Source organism: Dermacentor silvarum, chromosome 1 (genome assembly GCF_013339745.2).
Source record: "Dermacentor silvarum isolate Dsil-2018 chromosome 1, BIME_Dsil_1.4, whole genome shotgun sequence".
Taxonomy (NCBI): domain Eukaryota; kingdom Metazoa; phylum Arthropoda; class Arachnida; order Ixodida; family Ixodidae; genus Dermacentor; species Dermacentor silvarum.
In genome coordinates this window covers 312168409-312183765 of record NC_051154.1, presented here as the reverse complement: position 1 = coordinate 312183765, position 15357 = coordinate 312168409, and positions in this window count along the sequence as shown.

Here is a 15357-nt window from a genome sequence, read left to right as displayed (position 1 = left end):
CATTATCAATTATGTGCCAGCTTATTTCAAAACGTACAACTGTCTTGATGCATTGTGCATTCTATACGAATTCCTGCAAGCTGCCTTGCGTAAATGACCTGCGCTTTAAAATAGCAAGGTGGCAAATATTTATACGTTGTTAACCAGTCTGTCCATGAATATTAAAAAAAAAGATAATTTGAGACGAAATGTTGATTTCTGCTGAACAAGTTTTATAATCGCAACAGAATTTCAATAATAATCATTAGTACGAATGGCGCCAATGTTTGACTGATTAGCATGTAAATAAACGATCGTGGTTAACGGCAGAGCTGGTCAATCAGCACTCCATATCCGGTTGCTGGAAGCATTCTGCCACAGAATAGTCTCAAAAACACATACTGTGAACATGCCATAAAATGCATTGCTGTTCCAGTTGAGATATTTACAGAATTTTGCAGCAAACATACCATAAAATGCATTGCTGTTCCAACTGAGATATTTACAGAATTTTGCTGCAGGTTGTGCAGAAAGAATAACTGAAACAGCAACGCACTTCATTGCAGATTCAATTTCTCGAAATTGGTGCCAGGCACAATTATGGCAAATTGGTACGCTTTCAGTACTAGCTGCCTTCAATATGCTATTACATGTCCCCAAAGAAATGAAAAAGCTAATTAGTAAAATTTTCTTCCCAAATGGTGAGTATCGCGCTAATGCTGTCTGTCGCCATTATGAAATTTTCACAGCAATAAAATGTCATTTTGTCTTAAAACCTGAATATTTTTTGGTTTTAGACAATGAGTCATGTCTAAAAAATTAGGGCATAACCCCTGCGGCCATATTTAGGAACCTTTTTTTCTGTAATCTTTCGTATAGGCATCCAGTCTTGCACGTTTTCACCCGCACGTCCTTCTGCGCACGCAGATGAATTTTGTGCATTGCTCCTTCAGCCATCCACTGAACTTCACTGCAGGGCACTAGCGTAACTCACTGAGCAGCTACAGAAAAAGTGTATTTCGGAAGATCAGCCGAATTTCAAGAACTTTTCGTTAGCTACGTCGAAAGGATACCCTTTTCCGATGACATAAGCTTTTACCGCGCTTAGTCGTAAATTGCCTGCTGAGTTATAGCAGTGATTTAACCTTGACCAAAGCGCAAATATAACGCAGCAGAGAAGTTATGACTAAGTGCCTTAAATGCCTATATTTTCAGAAGAGTGCATCCTCCTGACGTTGGTAACCGAAAGTTGTGGAAATTCGGCCGATCATTTGAAGGAGAATTTTTATGAAGTTCTGTTCAGTGAGTTACGCTAGTGCATTGCGTTGAAGTTTGGTGGTTGGCCGAAGAGTCAATGTCCTAAATTCATGTACATGCGCAGAAGGACGCACGTGCGAAGCCTTGCAAGACTATGCCTATACGAAAGGTTACATACAAAAAGGCTACGCGTACCTATATTAAAGGTTACTATATAGTAACTTTTAGTATAGGTACACGTAGCCTTTTATTTTATAGGTTACACGTTGGTGAGAGTGTACCCTTCAATAAAGGTTACTTAAATAAAGGTTACTATGTAACTTTTTTTTTATAGGTGCACAAATTTGTGAGAATATACCCCTTTAGTAAACGTTACCGTGCTAAGAGTGTAGAAATGCTCTCTGTGTGTGCGTGCTTCGAAAGACGTCAAAGATACGTCATTATACCAGAGAAGTAACTCGATAAAAGTCAAACAGGAATGCAGTCGCCTCGCATGTCGAAAACCTAACTACAGTTATTTGCGGTTTTTGAACTGTTGTTATAAAAGCCGGTGGGGGAGGCGCAGCTTCTGCGCCTCCCCACCGGCAAAACATCGGCACAAAACATCGGCTGCAGCTTCTGTTCCAAGCAAAAAAGTTTCCGCTAGATAAGGCGATGCTAACTTGTACGTTTTATGAAAAACAATATCCACTGTCAAACGTTAAACACGAACGAGAGCTCTGATACTTGTCCAGCTCAGCTGCAGTGCACGTCTACCGACGGCAGAGGACTGGCTCGGCTGTGCTCGCGTCGCAGCGGACGGCGCCGCTAATATCAGTGTATTTTCTTCTTTGTGTACAATATTGCGAAGAGTTACAACAGCGGTAAGAAAATATTGCGGCTTGTGAGCGTCGGTGATTCATTCCGAAACGCCGTCCGCTTTAGCTTTAAAGTGAAACGGAGAAGGCATCGCGACGATGTATCGGCGCCATCGAGCGATCAGCGACGGTGAGGCTGCCGCACGAATGGGTCCCGGTCTCATTCTGTCTACGGCAAGGAAACCTAGCCGTTCGTGCGCAAAACCGCCGTCGCACGGCGGCCCACGAATGGCAAACAGCGTGCGGTGGGAGTTACCGTGCCGGTAACGTGGACGGGCCTTAGCCGCGACTCAGCGCTTCTCGGCTACCCGCTGTTGCTGCCGTGCCGGCCCGTGCTCATGCGAAGCGTGCCGCTATCAGGGGCGTAGCCAGCGGGGGTTGGGGGGGGGGGGGTTCACCCCCCCCCCCGATATTTTTTGCGCCCCCCCACTTACCCACCCTTTGTTCTCGTCGCTTCGCGCTGACAAAATTCAAGAAACCGGTGCTACTATCACAACTTCATTCCTGGGCGCTTCTGTTTGGGTTGGTAATTTACAGCGAATCAAGTCTGCATATGGAAAAAACGGTCACGGTGTTTGTCAAGGCTTTGACACTCTGAGGTTTTGGGCGAGAATGTGGCGGCCGCATTCTGAAGCAACAAATGCGGAAGCCGCATTTTAGATTAAGGCGAAAATGCTCGAAGCCCGTTTACTTAAATTTAGGTGTACGTTAAAGACCCCAGGTGGTCGAAATTTCCGGTATGCATTTCCGCCGCTTCCCTTTAGGTGCCGGTTAGGCCGCGCTCGTGCAGGATCGTAGGCTACGTTCACACTTTGTCTCGAAGCTGGCGGAAGCGGCAAAATCTTGCAAAAATCCGCCCGCCTAGGCGGCAAAACAGGCAGAAAAGTAGGCGGTGAGTCAAATCGGTCTCGGACCGATTTTTTTTGCCATGGCAAAGCGGAAACGCGGCGGAAAGTCGTTCTTCTCGACCGGAAGCTACACTAGCATGTTGAACATGGCACCAAAAGTGAACATGGCACCAAAAGTGTAAAATTGAACATGGCACCCAAAGTGTAGGCTGCAATGCTGATCGACGCGATCAAGAACCACCCCTTGCTCTACGACAAGAGTGGTACTAAAACGTACTGTGAGCAATACTCGCGATAGTATTCAACGTCGCGCGACCGGAGTGGAGGCAACGAAGCCTTGGCGTGACCCAACTTCTAACACTTTAGCAAAGCCAGGCGAACCCACCACCGCCGTTTCCGAGGTGTCCGCGTCTTCCGTTTATTCATTGTCAATTTCTAGAAAACAAGTAGGTCGAAGTATAAAAGCCATTTTTTGTTCCACTTCCATGGCAGACAATAGTTAGGCAGATTCCTCGTTGGCGCTCCATAATTCTCCTCGCACGTGCACGGTATGTTGCAGAAGTCGCGGGGTGCTTTTCTCGCCGCGACGATAGATTGGGAGCGTAGGTCTCACGTAGGACGCACAGGCTTCGGCGAGCCCCAACACAAGGGCCAGCCCTGGTTTTAGCTTTGGTGTTCCCGTTGCCCCTTTGGTGTCCTGGAGGCGCCGACAATAATGCGAAATGATGAAATGTTATTACAACTTGTAAATAAAAGCTATTAAAGAAATATAATCACGCCTAGGCCCCAACGCCAACGAGGAATTTACCGAATGTCGCAGATGACGCGCGTCACGAAGTTGCGCAAAATGGTCCCTTTGGATGACGGGTGGGTCAATGAATGAACATACCGCTCGAAATAATGCGATAATGAGCGCCACCACGCCGACAAACGTACGCGACTAGATGGATGCGGACGAAAGCGGCAGCGGCGGCCGCGGTAGTAGCAAAACAAATGAGAACAACTTGGCCATGTGCGGAAAAGATTTTCCGGCCACTTTGGCCTTTCCGCCCACTTGCCGATTCCCAAGTGTGAACGTAGCCTTAGTCTGCGCGCAAAACGTCTCTTGTTTGCGATTGCGCCCCTACGGAAGGCTGGTAAAGTTACTGTTGTGTTGTTGAATCCCAAACCAGCAATTACGGAAGGCTGATAGTTGCTTTTGCGTTGTGGAATCCCAAACCAGCAGAAGGGTTGATGCCAGCAGTGAAATTCCACCGACTCGCAACAGAATGCGCGAAACAGACAGCCGACAAGCATGGATTACTGCTGTGCGCAGTACAGCGTAAGTAAACTCTTGTTGCAGGCGCTGACAGTTCTCGTCGGAGTACACGCGTCCTGAGAAATTGATTATGTGCACTATGCACTGAACAAGACCGGAGTTCATTCCTGCATCACTAGTACACCAATCAGTCGAGATTCTGTGAGGTACAAGGCCGCTTCCTTTTTGCACCGGCGTAAGTGAAGCAGAAATGAGTTGCACGCACTACTTAAAATGCGTACACCTGCCATATCTATGCTGTGTGGTGAAATATCCTGTACAATTCTGAATCTGTTGACGTAAAAGCAAATGACGGCTGTACGCTCGCACACAGCGGAAGACACAGCGGCCCACGCACTTGCCGCAGGAAATGCAACCCTCTCGTATGAGGGAGCAGGGCGTCGAAAGCTTCTTTAAAAAAAGCATTACGCGTTTTTGCGCGTATTTAAGTTTTCTTATCCATCCTAATCCTAATGCGTTCAAGTATCCATCCTAATGCGTAGGATGGACAACCGGTGGACCATTAGGGTTACAGAATAGATACCAAGAGAAGGGAAGCGCAGTCGAGGTCGGCAGAAAACCAGATGGGATGATGAAGTTTGGAAATTTACAGACGCAAGCTGGAATCCGCAAGCGCAAGACAGGGGTAATTGAAGATCGGAGGGAGAGGCCTTCGTCCTGCCGTGAACATAAAATATAGGCGGATGATGATGATGATGAAGTTTTCTAGCGCAAAGACGCAGCGAACAAGCTATTGCTATGGGAGTAGGTATAGCCTGGTCCCACGTGCATTTGCACTTTGACTTGTGAAACGCACTTCGCCCCGACGAGGACGACGCCATCTACGCTTAAGAGAGATTAAGAATTAATGATGTCTTCTCCGATCAGGCGGGTCGTCTCAATGATGCGTTTTTGAAGACTGGTCCATGCAGTGGCGCGATGAAAGACCACTGTTCCAAACGCCCACTGTACCTGTCGTACTTACTGTATTTTACTGAGCTTACTTTACTGATTATTTAATTTCGTCACAAGCACACTCACACGCGAGGGGGGGGGGGGGTCCCATGTGCTTGATATACTTGTATAGAGTCTGCTTAAACTACCGATATTTATTATTCATCAGGTCACGTAGAGGAAATCAGACGCTTTGCCCCCCCCCCCCCCTCCCGGTCGGGCCGGTGAATCCCCCCCGAAAAGAATTGCTGGCGACGCCCCTGGCCGCTATGAACCCTGTGTTGCGCGCACGTCTAGCAAGGCCAACACTGTCACACTCAGTGCGCGCCGCTAATCACACCGCTAAGTTCGACTGTATTGAAATGCGAGCGATTTGGCACTTGCGTTGCGGGCTGTAATTACCGATTCGCAAGTGCGCACAAGCCTGCAACACGACGAGGAAGAGCAGGGAACGCGCGTACCTGCTAGCAGATTAACCGAAAGTCGTAGGTTCTTGCTCGACCAATCGACATCGTCGCGCATGTTGACACCACCAGATGCACCCTGGTGACATCACGACGACCGCTGGGGTACCGGAAAGGCCCGGAGAGGAGCACGGCATTGTTTTTTGATTTTGTGGCGTGCCCGCGGCGCGTAGCGCTGCGTTTGGCATTATTGATCGTGACGGCATTGTGGACTCGATGCGCGTGTTTACATGAAATTCAAAAAAAAAAAATATCGACGGTGGTTTAGGGGCCCTTTAACCCAAACTGAGTTAAAGGCACCACGCACAAAGGTATAAGCCGTCGAAGCGCCCCCAACGCAGATCGCTTTCAAGATATGATGCCCGCGGCCGCGGAATGGTGCGATTTGCAGTGCGATTTTCGCAGCTGCGATTTCCGCACATGCAAAATTCGCAACGGCCGTTTCACATGGTGCGATGTCAACAATGCGACTGATGCGACGCCCAGGGTTGCTTGCTGCCAGATTTTGTCACACACGCCGCATAAATTATTTTAATGTAATGAAAAAGACGTGCGCGTTATAATATAATTGACCTCTTTTATTAGGACCAAATAATACGTCCGTTTTGTAATTTAAAAACCCTTCAAAGTTTAATTTGTTTTAGAGTGCGTAACAGCGGTTTGTGAAGTTCAATACAAGGAGAAATGGCGGACGTAAACAGCTGTTCGCAGGTGGTCGTTCGGCGTTGTGTGCTGTCTCGTGTGTGATTTATGCCTGTGCTGTTCTTCCTGCGGTTAAACAAATTACAAGAGGACCTATCAACAAGCCCCTATAGCTGTTGTCATCGCATATGCAGTATTCGGAATTCGGCTGCAGCGAAGTCGTCATGTCAACGCAGAGACCCTCGCGCTTCCCGTGCTTAACGTCAGCTTCTGAAAAACGGATGTGTGTGTATTGCTCGTGATTGCGCATAAGCGGTTCCTGCTCCTAGCAATATTCTTGCACGAAACTTAGCAGCAAGCACCAACCCAAAAGCTCATGTCTGCCCCTGAAGGAAGCCGCAAATGATCTGTGTGTAATTAGTGAACGTGCAATGAATGGAATTTGTGTTCTGAACGTTTATGATAGCGCCAGCCTGGCTCGTCCGTCTCGGCGCGTGGGCTGTAATTATTCATACAAGTGCTCTCTGAATATTTCGAAAGGCGTAAAAGCCGACACCACATTTTTTAGGAGCTGCAGTCACTTGTGTACGTAGTATCGTATCATTCTGGCAGACATGGGCGTCGTCTATTTTCTCGTCCTGTTTCTTGCGCTGTTAGTGTGCTGTGAATCTGTATCAAGAAGCTTAAGTTAATATGCTGCAGTACGTAGCGCAGCCGCGTAACCCCATGGCTAACATTAAAATACCTTGTTAGGAGTACGTTTGTTTGTTTAATAACAAAATCGAACGCTAAAATTTTGTATTCATAGTGGCAAGTGTAAAGTAAGAAGCTATCGAAACTATCCGCTAATAGCACACATGTGCTTCTACCTGCTTGAGCACATTATCTTAAAAGAGGCTGAAAACCCCAGATAACCAATACATACGCAACTGGAGCAGGCGCTATGGTTCGTTTCCTGGAAATGAAAGCCAGCATCCCAGTCTGTTAAGCTTGTCATGTACTTAACCTATATTAGACCAATGTTAGAGCATGCTAACTGGAGCCATTTCAAACTAGGTTATTTCACCAAAATAAGAAAGTTCAAGGAAAGTGTCAAGGTACAGTCTCATCTGGTATTCCCGCACCGATTGTATTAGGAAAACTTTATGCCTCCCTGAATTGCCTGCATTAACCCAATGCTGAAAACAGGGGAAGCTGATTCCCTTTCTTGCTGTTAGAATCTCAATAACAGACTACTTATCGTCTGAGAGAAAGTGAGGGGCACTGACAATATCTCTAATCTTTTGTATGAGCCTTCACCTTGAACGAAAATGGAATAATAATATTTACCTTTGCAAGCCTCAGAATCCAAACATTCTCAAAATTTTGAGGAGCCACATTAAGTTTTTGAGATATAGACAATAAAGGCGTGCCTAAGTACAAGTGCACACTGAACACACTTGAGTGGTTGAGTGGCCAGCTGCGAATGCAAAAGCGTCCATAGCTGCTGCCTCGAGGGAACTGCTAGGTTGTACGTGTGTTTCTCCTTTAGTCAATGTACCTAGCAAGGGGAATGGTTATACGTAGTCCTGTGCTTTTTTTTTTTCAATAGGTGGTGGATAGCTGATTCCATCTGTTTATGTATTTATCATTTGTGCGCATCTTATGTGTATATGTTTGTATCATGTTGTGATTGTTATACGTCCAGTGATGCAAGCATCTTTTTTTAATATATTGCACTACAGTCATTTATTCAACTTTGTGTTGAACTGTACAAAATGTGGCCACCCAGTAATGACCAGGACAGCCAGGAGGATTGGCAAAAAATCTGTTGCAGATACAATGCACTTGCTTAAATCGACATGAGGCGAAGTATTCACGCAACGGTCAGTTAAACTCTAGAAAACTAACTGCAGTGTTTACAGTTGTCCTTATTTCACCCGATGCAACACGTAGTTATATAGGCAATGTTTGCTTATTCACCGTACAGGTCACATAATGTAATGTATACATAGCACGGTGAAGTCACTCAAATGTCGGCTCACTAAGAGTTCGAACTAACCATGAGTCTGCGTTCGTTTGAGCCTGACAGAGTAGAATTTTGGTGAATACGAGTAAGAGCAAGCTCAGTTGAGTAAAGTTTTAGTGAATATTGTCATGTGGTAGTCAGAGAAAGCTCATCCGAGTATAAGTTTAGTGAATATGAGTCAAAGCAAGCTCGGCAAGTAGATTTTTGGTGAATATGACTCAGTGCAAGCTCACCTGAGTAGAATTTTGATGAATATAAGTCAGAGCAAGCTTGGCTAAGTAAATATTTGGTGAATACGACTCGGTACAAGCTTGCCTGAGTAGAATCTTTGTCAATATTAGTCAGATCAAGCTCGGCCGAGTATAATTTTGGTGAATATGAGTCAGAGCAAGCTCGGATAAGTAGTATTTTAGTGAATATGACTGAGCAAGCTCGACTGAGTAATGATGGGATATGGTTATACGAGTTTATGCAGTAATACATGTAAGTGCAGACTCATTGGCAATATTGCCTGCATCTTGATGGGCAATACCTACGCCTCGTGATGAGTCTGCACACTTTATGAGCTCTGGAAATGCAAGACCCACCCACACTTGAAAATATACTATCATTCACACGAAGGAATGCAACCGGCTGACTTCACTGCACAATTTTGATCTGCTTTTGTTTAATGTGTTATCTACGACTTACGAAAACCAGATGTCTGCCTGCTTTTCGCATTATTGCATGTGTTTTGCAGGAAGTAGAGAGAGAGAAGCAAGAAAAGGCAAGGATGTTTATGGCTAAGTAGTTTCTTAGAGTACTGCGATATGTTACAACCAGCTTAAACAAAAGTAATTTGATGCACTGAAGTAAGCGAAATGTGCAATTACCTCTTAATGCGAGAGTTAATACAGATGCAGTAAGGATAAAAAGTCTACAACACACTGAAGGTTCATTGTTTTTTTTTATTCAGGAGAAAAATGATGCATCAGAAAAATGAGAAAAAAACTGTTTTAATATTGCTTCGAAAACAAATTGGCAATACTGTTTATTCCCAGTCAAAGCGTTGAATATGCTATTGTAGAACATTCATTACGATATCCAGTTTGCACGTTCGCTTTGCGTCTCGCAGCGGAAGTAACGGAACCTTGAAATGAGATAATTCATTGGGGAAAATGCGCATGAAAGGCGGGATACCAACCGACTGAATCTAAATTGTCGCGCGTATAGCGTGACCTATTGACCATAGCATTTGTTCGTAGTTGCATATTCTTTAAATTGTTTCGTCCGTAAAAGCATACCGTGATAAAACTGTGTTGTTTTCGTGTATCGCGAGTTGTCTCCAGAACCAGAAAATTGGGACAACATCCGAAGGCCATGCCTTCCCTTGAGGGACACCTCTAGTATTTACCAACTCGCAGTGCGTTTGAATAACGGAAAATCACGCAAAAGTACGTACTATCAGCACCCGAAGCCAACGTAAAAAAACAGCGTCACCCGATTAGCAACGTAGCGTGTCGACAAACGCATACAAATCACAGAACCGAATCTGACCTACGAGTTTTTATCTGCACTGTTCGCGCGTCGGTGCTGATGTTACGAACCAATTGCGCTATCCAAGGGTCCACTCAATTAGTTGCACTGTTCGAGGCTTGTTGAGCCAATATTTATAGACAAAAAAGTATCTATAAACGTTGCGTTGAGCGACCGCCGCCATTTTCTAAAACAAACCGCGAAATACCTCTCGGCTCAATTTCGACGGAAAATCGCAGCGATTGCTGCGACGTTGTGACGCTGCGACCAACCGGTTGGTCGTAGCCGAAAATCTTAGAATCGGCCCTGCGACTGCGATTTTCGTCGCATGCGACAGAAATCGCACTTCCTGTGCGAAAATCGCACTGCAAAATCGCACCACGTGAAACGGCCTTAACACGCGACGGAAGACGGCGCGCTACTTTCCCGCTTTCCTCCCTTGCGTGCGCGAGATTAAGCCGCGATCGTCGGCTCTCCTCGCACAATTTTAATCGCAGATACAGTATACGGCAACGGTATTATCGCCCTTTGGCTTTATACGGAATATCGACGACGGCAAAAATGCGCCTGTAGTTTGCATATAATTACTATCGCAGTAAAAAAAAAACGGGTCCAGCGCTTCCTTGACGGGAAGCGCTGCTTTCCGTCAAGGAAAGCAGCGCTCAAGCTGGTACTATTCAAGGACTGTTTGTACAGACGTTTCACGTTCAAGGGAAGCCTCATATGAATTTGAGTATATTTGACGAAGGCAGTCGTATCAAGGCGTGCTGTCCATCATCAAAGGCGTGCTGTCCGGGCACCTTGCAACGCCTTGCGCCCCACGTAAATACATGAATGACAATCTTGAACATAAAATTGGCAGTCACTTTAGCATACGCCATAGAAGGTGAAGGCGAAAGCCTGCGCCCTCAAGAGCCATTCATTAAATTACTTGACATTCTCATTCGAATGCGTCGTTACTTCTTATTGTTTTTAAAATGAAAGGTCGCGGGTTCGAGTGCCTTAACGGACGCTACCTTAATTAACTGTGTCTTAAATACCATCACCCTAATTAGCACCAAGGTTCGTGGGTTCGGCTCCCACCAAAGGTCGTGGGTTCGAATGCCTAAATAACTCTATATTAATTAACTGTACCTTAATTACCTTCGCCTTAATGCCAAAGGTGGTGGGTTCGACTCCCACATAACCTCGAGGGTTCGATTGACTCCAACCGAAAGTCGTGGGTTCGAGTGCCTGAATTAATTCTATCTTAATTAACACGATGACGGTGACCCGCGCACCATCAAAATTGTTGCGTGAGAGTTGCTTGCTTAACCCGCGCACCATCAGAATTGCTGCCCGAGCGTTGCTTGCTTACTCATAGAAGACGATGACGACGGTAACCCGCGCACCATTCCAGTGGTTGCGTGAGCGTTTGACCATAGGTAAGACGCGATGCTGGGTCAGTGTAGTAAGTGAATTACTGCGCGAAGTCGTCATCGTGTAGGATTTCGCTTCGACGACACGGTTTTCGCTCAAGAACGTTGAAGGTCGACTCAATGATGAGACATATAAGGCTTTCGCCTTAATAGCTCCCGCCCCGCGTAAATATAACTGACTCGTGCATATGCAGCAAGCACTGTACTCTTTGCTGGGTCAGTACTATGTTTTGCTGGAGGTCGCTTCGCCGATCGCCTAGCCGGGCGCAGGTGAAGACATCGGAAATTCAGCGTCGTGCGGTGGCTTGTCCCGGAAGTAGGGCCTTCACTTACGATAGAGCATTTAGTCGGATAATATTGCGGCCGTAACAATTCTTCTTCGTGGTTTACGGCGTTTTAGGGGGTGTTGTTATCGCTTCATGTCTGGTAAGTGCTTTTTTGATAATCTGAACCCGTATGCGATATTTTTCTTACTTAAAGCGTTTTCTCAATCGTCACTGTTTCCAGCGCACGCCGCTCATGTTGGCGACGCTGTCGGCACGGCAATGACCAATTTTACAGCGAAGCTATTAAGGGCTAGGTTCCCGAAGATCGTGTCTGCGTGTAGAAAAAAACTCTCATCATCAGCATTGTCTCGAGCGTCGTCGTCTTTTTGATCGCACGGCCCCTTGAATTTACCCATGGCTCTCAATCCCCAGCGGGTGCGGAACACCTGACCAAGGCGGCGGTCAGACCTGCGACGCGGCAGAGGGTGCTAAGAATATCTGGGTCCGGACAGGCCACCACTGAAAACCGAACCTGGCAACGTTCAACACTCGCACCCTATCGAGCGAGGCTAGTTTAGCAGGGCTATTCGGAGAATTATCAGGTATGGCCCGGGATATTATTGGCCTTAGTGAGGTTAGAAGAACTGGTGAGGGTTATACAGTGCTGACTAACGGCCACGTCCTCTGCTACAGAGGTCTTCCAGATAAGAGGGAATTCGGGGTAGGATTTCTAGTCCATCAGGACATAGCAGGCAACATTGATGAATTCTACGCATTAATGAGAAGGTAGCAGTCGTCGTAATAAAGCTTAATAGGAGGTATAGAATGAAGGTAGTACAAGCCCACGCCCCAACCTCAAGTCACGATGATGAAGAAACAAAACTGTTTTATGAAGATGTTGAATAAGCAATGAGGAAGGTGCAAACTCAGTATACTGTTATAATGAGCGACTTCAATGCAAAAGTGGGGGGAAATCAGGCGGGTGAGCAAGCAATCTGCAACTACGGCATCGATTCTAGGAACACTAGAGGAGAGATGTTGGTAGAATTCACGGAAAGGAATAACCTCCGTATAATAAAGACCTTCTTCAGGAAGCGCAGCAACAGGAAGTGGACGCGGAATAGCCCTAATGGAGAAACAAGGAATGAAATAGATTTCATACTCTCTGCCGATCCCAGCATAGTGCAGGATGTAGAAGTGTTAGGTAGGATAAACTGCAGTGAGCACAGGTTTGTGAGGTATAGGATTTCTCTCAATTTGAAGAGAGAAAGAGTAAAATTGGTCAAGAAGAAACAGGCCAACCTAGACGCAGCAAGGGTAAAAGCAGACCAATTCAGGCTCGTGCTCGCAAGCATAAATGCAGCTTTAAAACGGGAGGATGAAGGGATATTCGAAAGTAAGGGATAGTCGAAATCGTAACGTGGAAAAGATTGAGGAAGCAGTAAAATATGGACGCAGAATGAAATCAGTCAGAAGAAAACTTGGTATAGGACAAGGCAAGATGTATGCGCTGAAAGATAAGCAGGGTAATATCATCAGCAATTTCGATGACATAGTAAAAGCAGCGGAAGAATTCTACACTGACCTGTACAGTTCCCAGAGCAGCCAAGCTACATTCATTCGAAGTAGTGATGAACAGGATACAGAGGCTACTTCCATTACTAGCAAAGAAGTTCGAACGGCCTTGCAAGACATGACCATGGGAAAAGCTGCTGGAGAAGATGGAATAACCGTCGATTTATCAAAGATGGAGGAGATATCATGCTTGAAAAGCTTGCGACCCTTTATACGCAATGCCGAACGACTTCAAGCGTACCAGAGAGCTCGAAGGACGTCAACATTATACTAATTCATAAGAAGGGAACGTTAAAGAATTGAAGAATTATAGACCCATTAGCTTGCTTTCAGTATTGTATAAAATATTCACCAATACAATTTCCAATAGAATCCGGGCAACACTTGACTTCAGCCAACCAAGAGAACAGGCTGGCTTCAGAAGAGAGAGAGAGAGAATAAAACATTTATTCTTGAAAATTAGTAGCAGTTTTGTGGTCGGACCTTCTAGTCCGGAAGACCATTGGCTTTTGCCGCCGTCCGGGCTCGGTTGACCAGGGCTTGTTGCTGTTCTGGATCCGAGCTGGACAGGGTCGCCTCCCACTCGACTGTCGTCGGATTAGGAAGGGATATTATACGATAGATCATATCCATGTCATCAATCAGGTAATTGAGAAATCTGTGGAGTCCAATCAACCTCTCTATATGGGTTTCATAAATTACGAAAAGGCATTTGATTCAGTAGGGATTCAGAGTCAGATTCAGATTCAGATTTTATTAGTTCCAAAAAAGTTGTTACAACATCAGAAATATACACACGAGGGTCCCAAAGTGAAAGAACTGTAGTGGGACCCTTGGTAAATAATACAACGTGGTGATATCTATACACAGCAAATGAACGCTATTATCAAACAACATCGACAGATTAAATACATTATTAGGAAATTCAATTCAATCAAGCAAACACGAACACGATCATGGTAAGAAAGAAACGCGAGAACAAGCATGGATGAAAACAGCATGGATGAAACCTAAGAAGTGACATGTGAGAGAGAAGTTTTAAGATACACCGCCAGGATCGTAGTATAGTTATCGCAGGAAATGACACTTCAGTAACGTTTTGAAGATTTCAAGAGAAGAGCATGATTTAATAGTTGATGGTAATTCATTCAAAAGAGAAATAGCTGTGAATGCAGATGTTTTTGCCGTAATTGGTATGAACGATGGGTAGCAAGAAATTGTTATTAGCCGCAAATCTGGTTGCAATTTTATTCTGCAAATAGTCAACTGCAATGAAAGGAACGTAAGGTTATTATGAAGCAACTTGTGGAGTAAGACAACTATGTTAAACTGGAACCAATTATTAACCGGCAACATACTGTACAAGCGAAGTAACACAGAAGCATTGGATTGCATAGTACCAGAAGTTATAATGCGTATTGACTGATTTTGGATGTGTTGAATTGATGATAAGTGACAAGCGTACGTGTTGCCCCATGAAACAATGCGGTGACTAAACAAATTATTGTGACTATGAATGAAAGCAAAATACAACGCTAGTAGAGCCTCACGAGAGAAAAAAAGGACGAGCTTTGATTAATGCGCGGATACCAAACGCAGTCTTCAGCTTGAGATGTTGGAAGTGACAGCGAAATGTAAGGTTAGAGTCAATATGTATGCCGACAAAAGTAACATCAGTGCAAGCGGGAATTGAATGAATTCCGAGCTTTTGTTCAGGAATAAAGGTTAACGACCTCTGAGCACTTTTAAACAACATATATTTAGTTTTTAGAGGATTCAGAACCAAGTAACTGTTACTACACCATTTCATAATGTTACTCAATGCAATAGTTAACTTTGAAGTAAGAACAGTAATACATTTATCAGATGAAGATATGGTTGGGTCATCTGCGTATAAAACGCAATGATCGTAGTTGGAGGAGCTAAGAGAATCTGGAAGATCATTAATATATAGAATGAAAAGCAAAGGACCTAAAACTGAGCCCTGTGGTACACCCTGGTTAATACATTTTGTTACATAAAAAGTATTTGCTACATGTACTGTATATTGCCGGTCAAGTAAGTAACTTTGCAAGAATGTTAGCGCAGGACCGGTTATACCATAAGACTCAAGTTTATTAAACAGGACCCGATGGTTAACCGTGTCAAACGCTTTAGTAAAGTCTAAAAAAACAGATCCGACCAAGTTTGCCCGACCGATACATGTTTTTATGTAGTCAGTTAGAGACAGCACAGCTAAATTAGTGGAACTTCCAGGGCGGAAACCAAATTGATTGT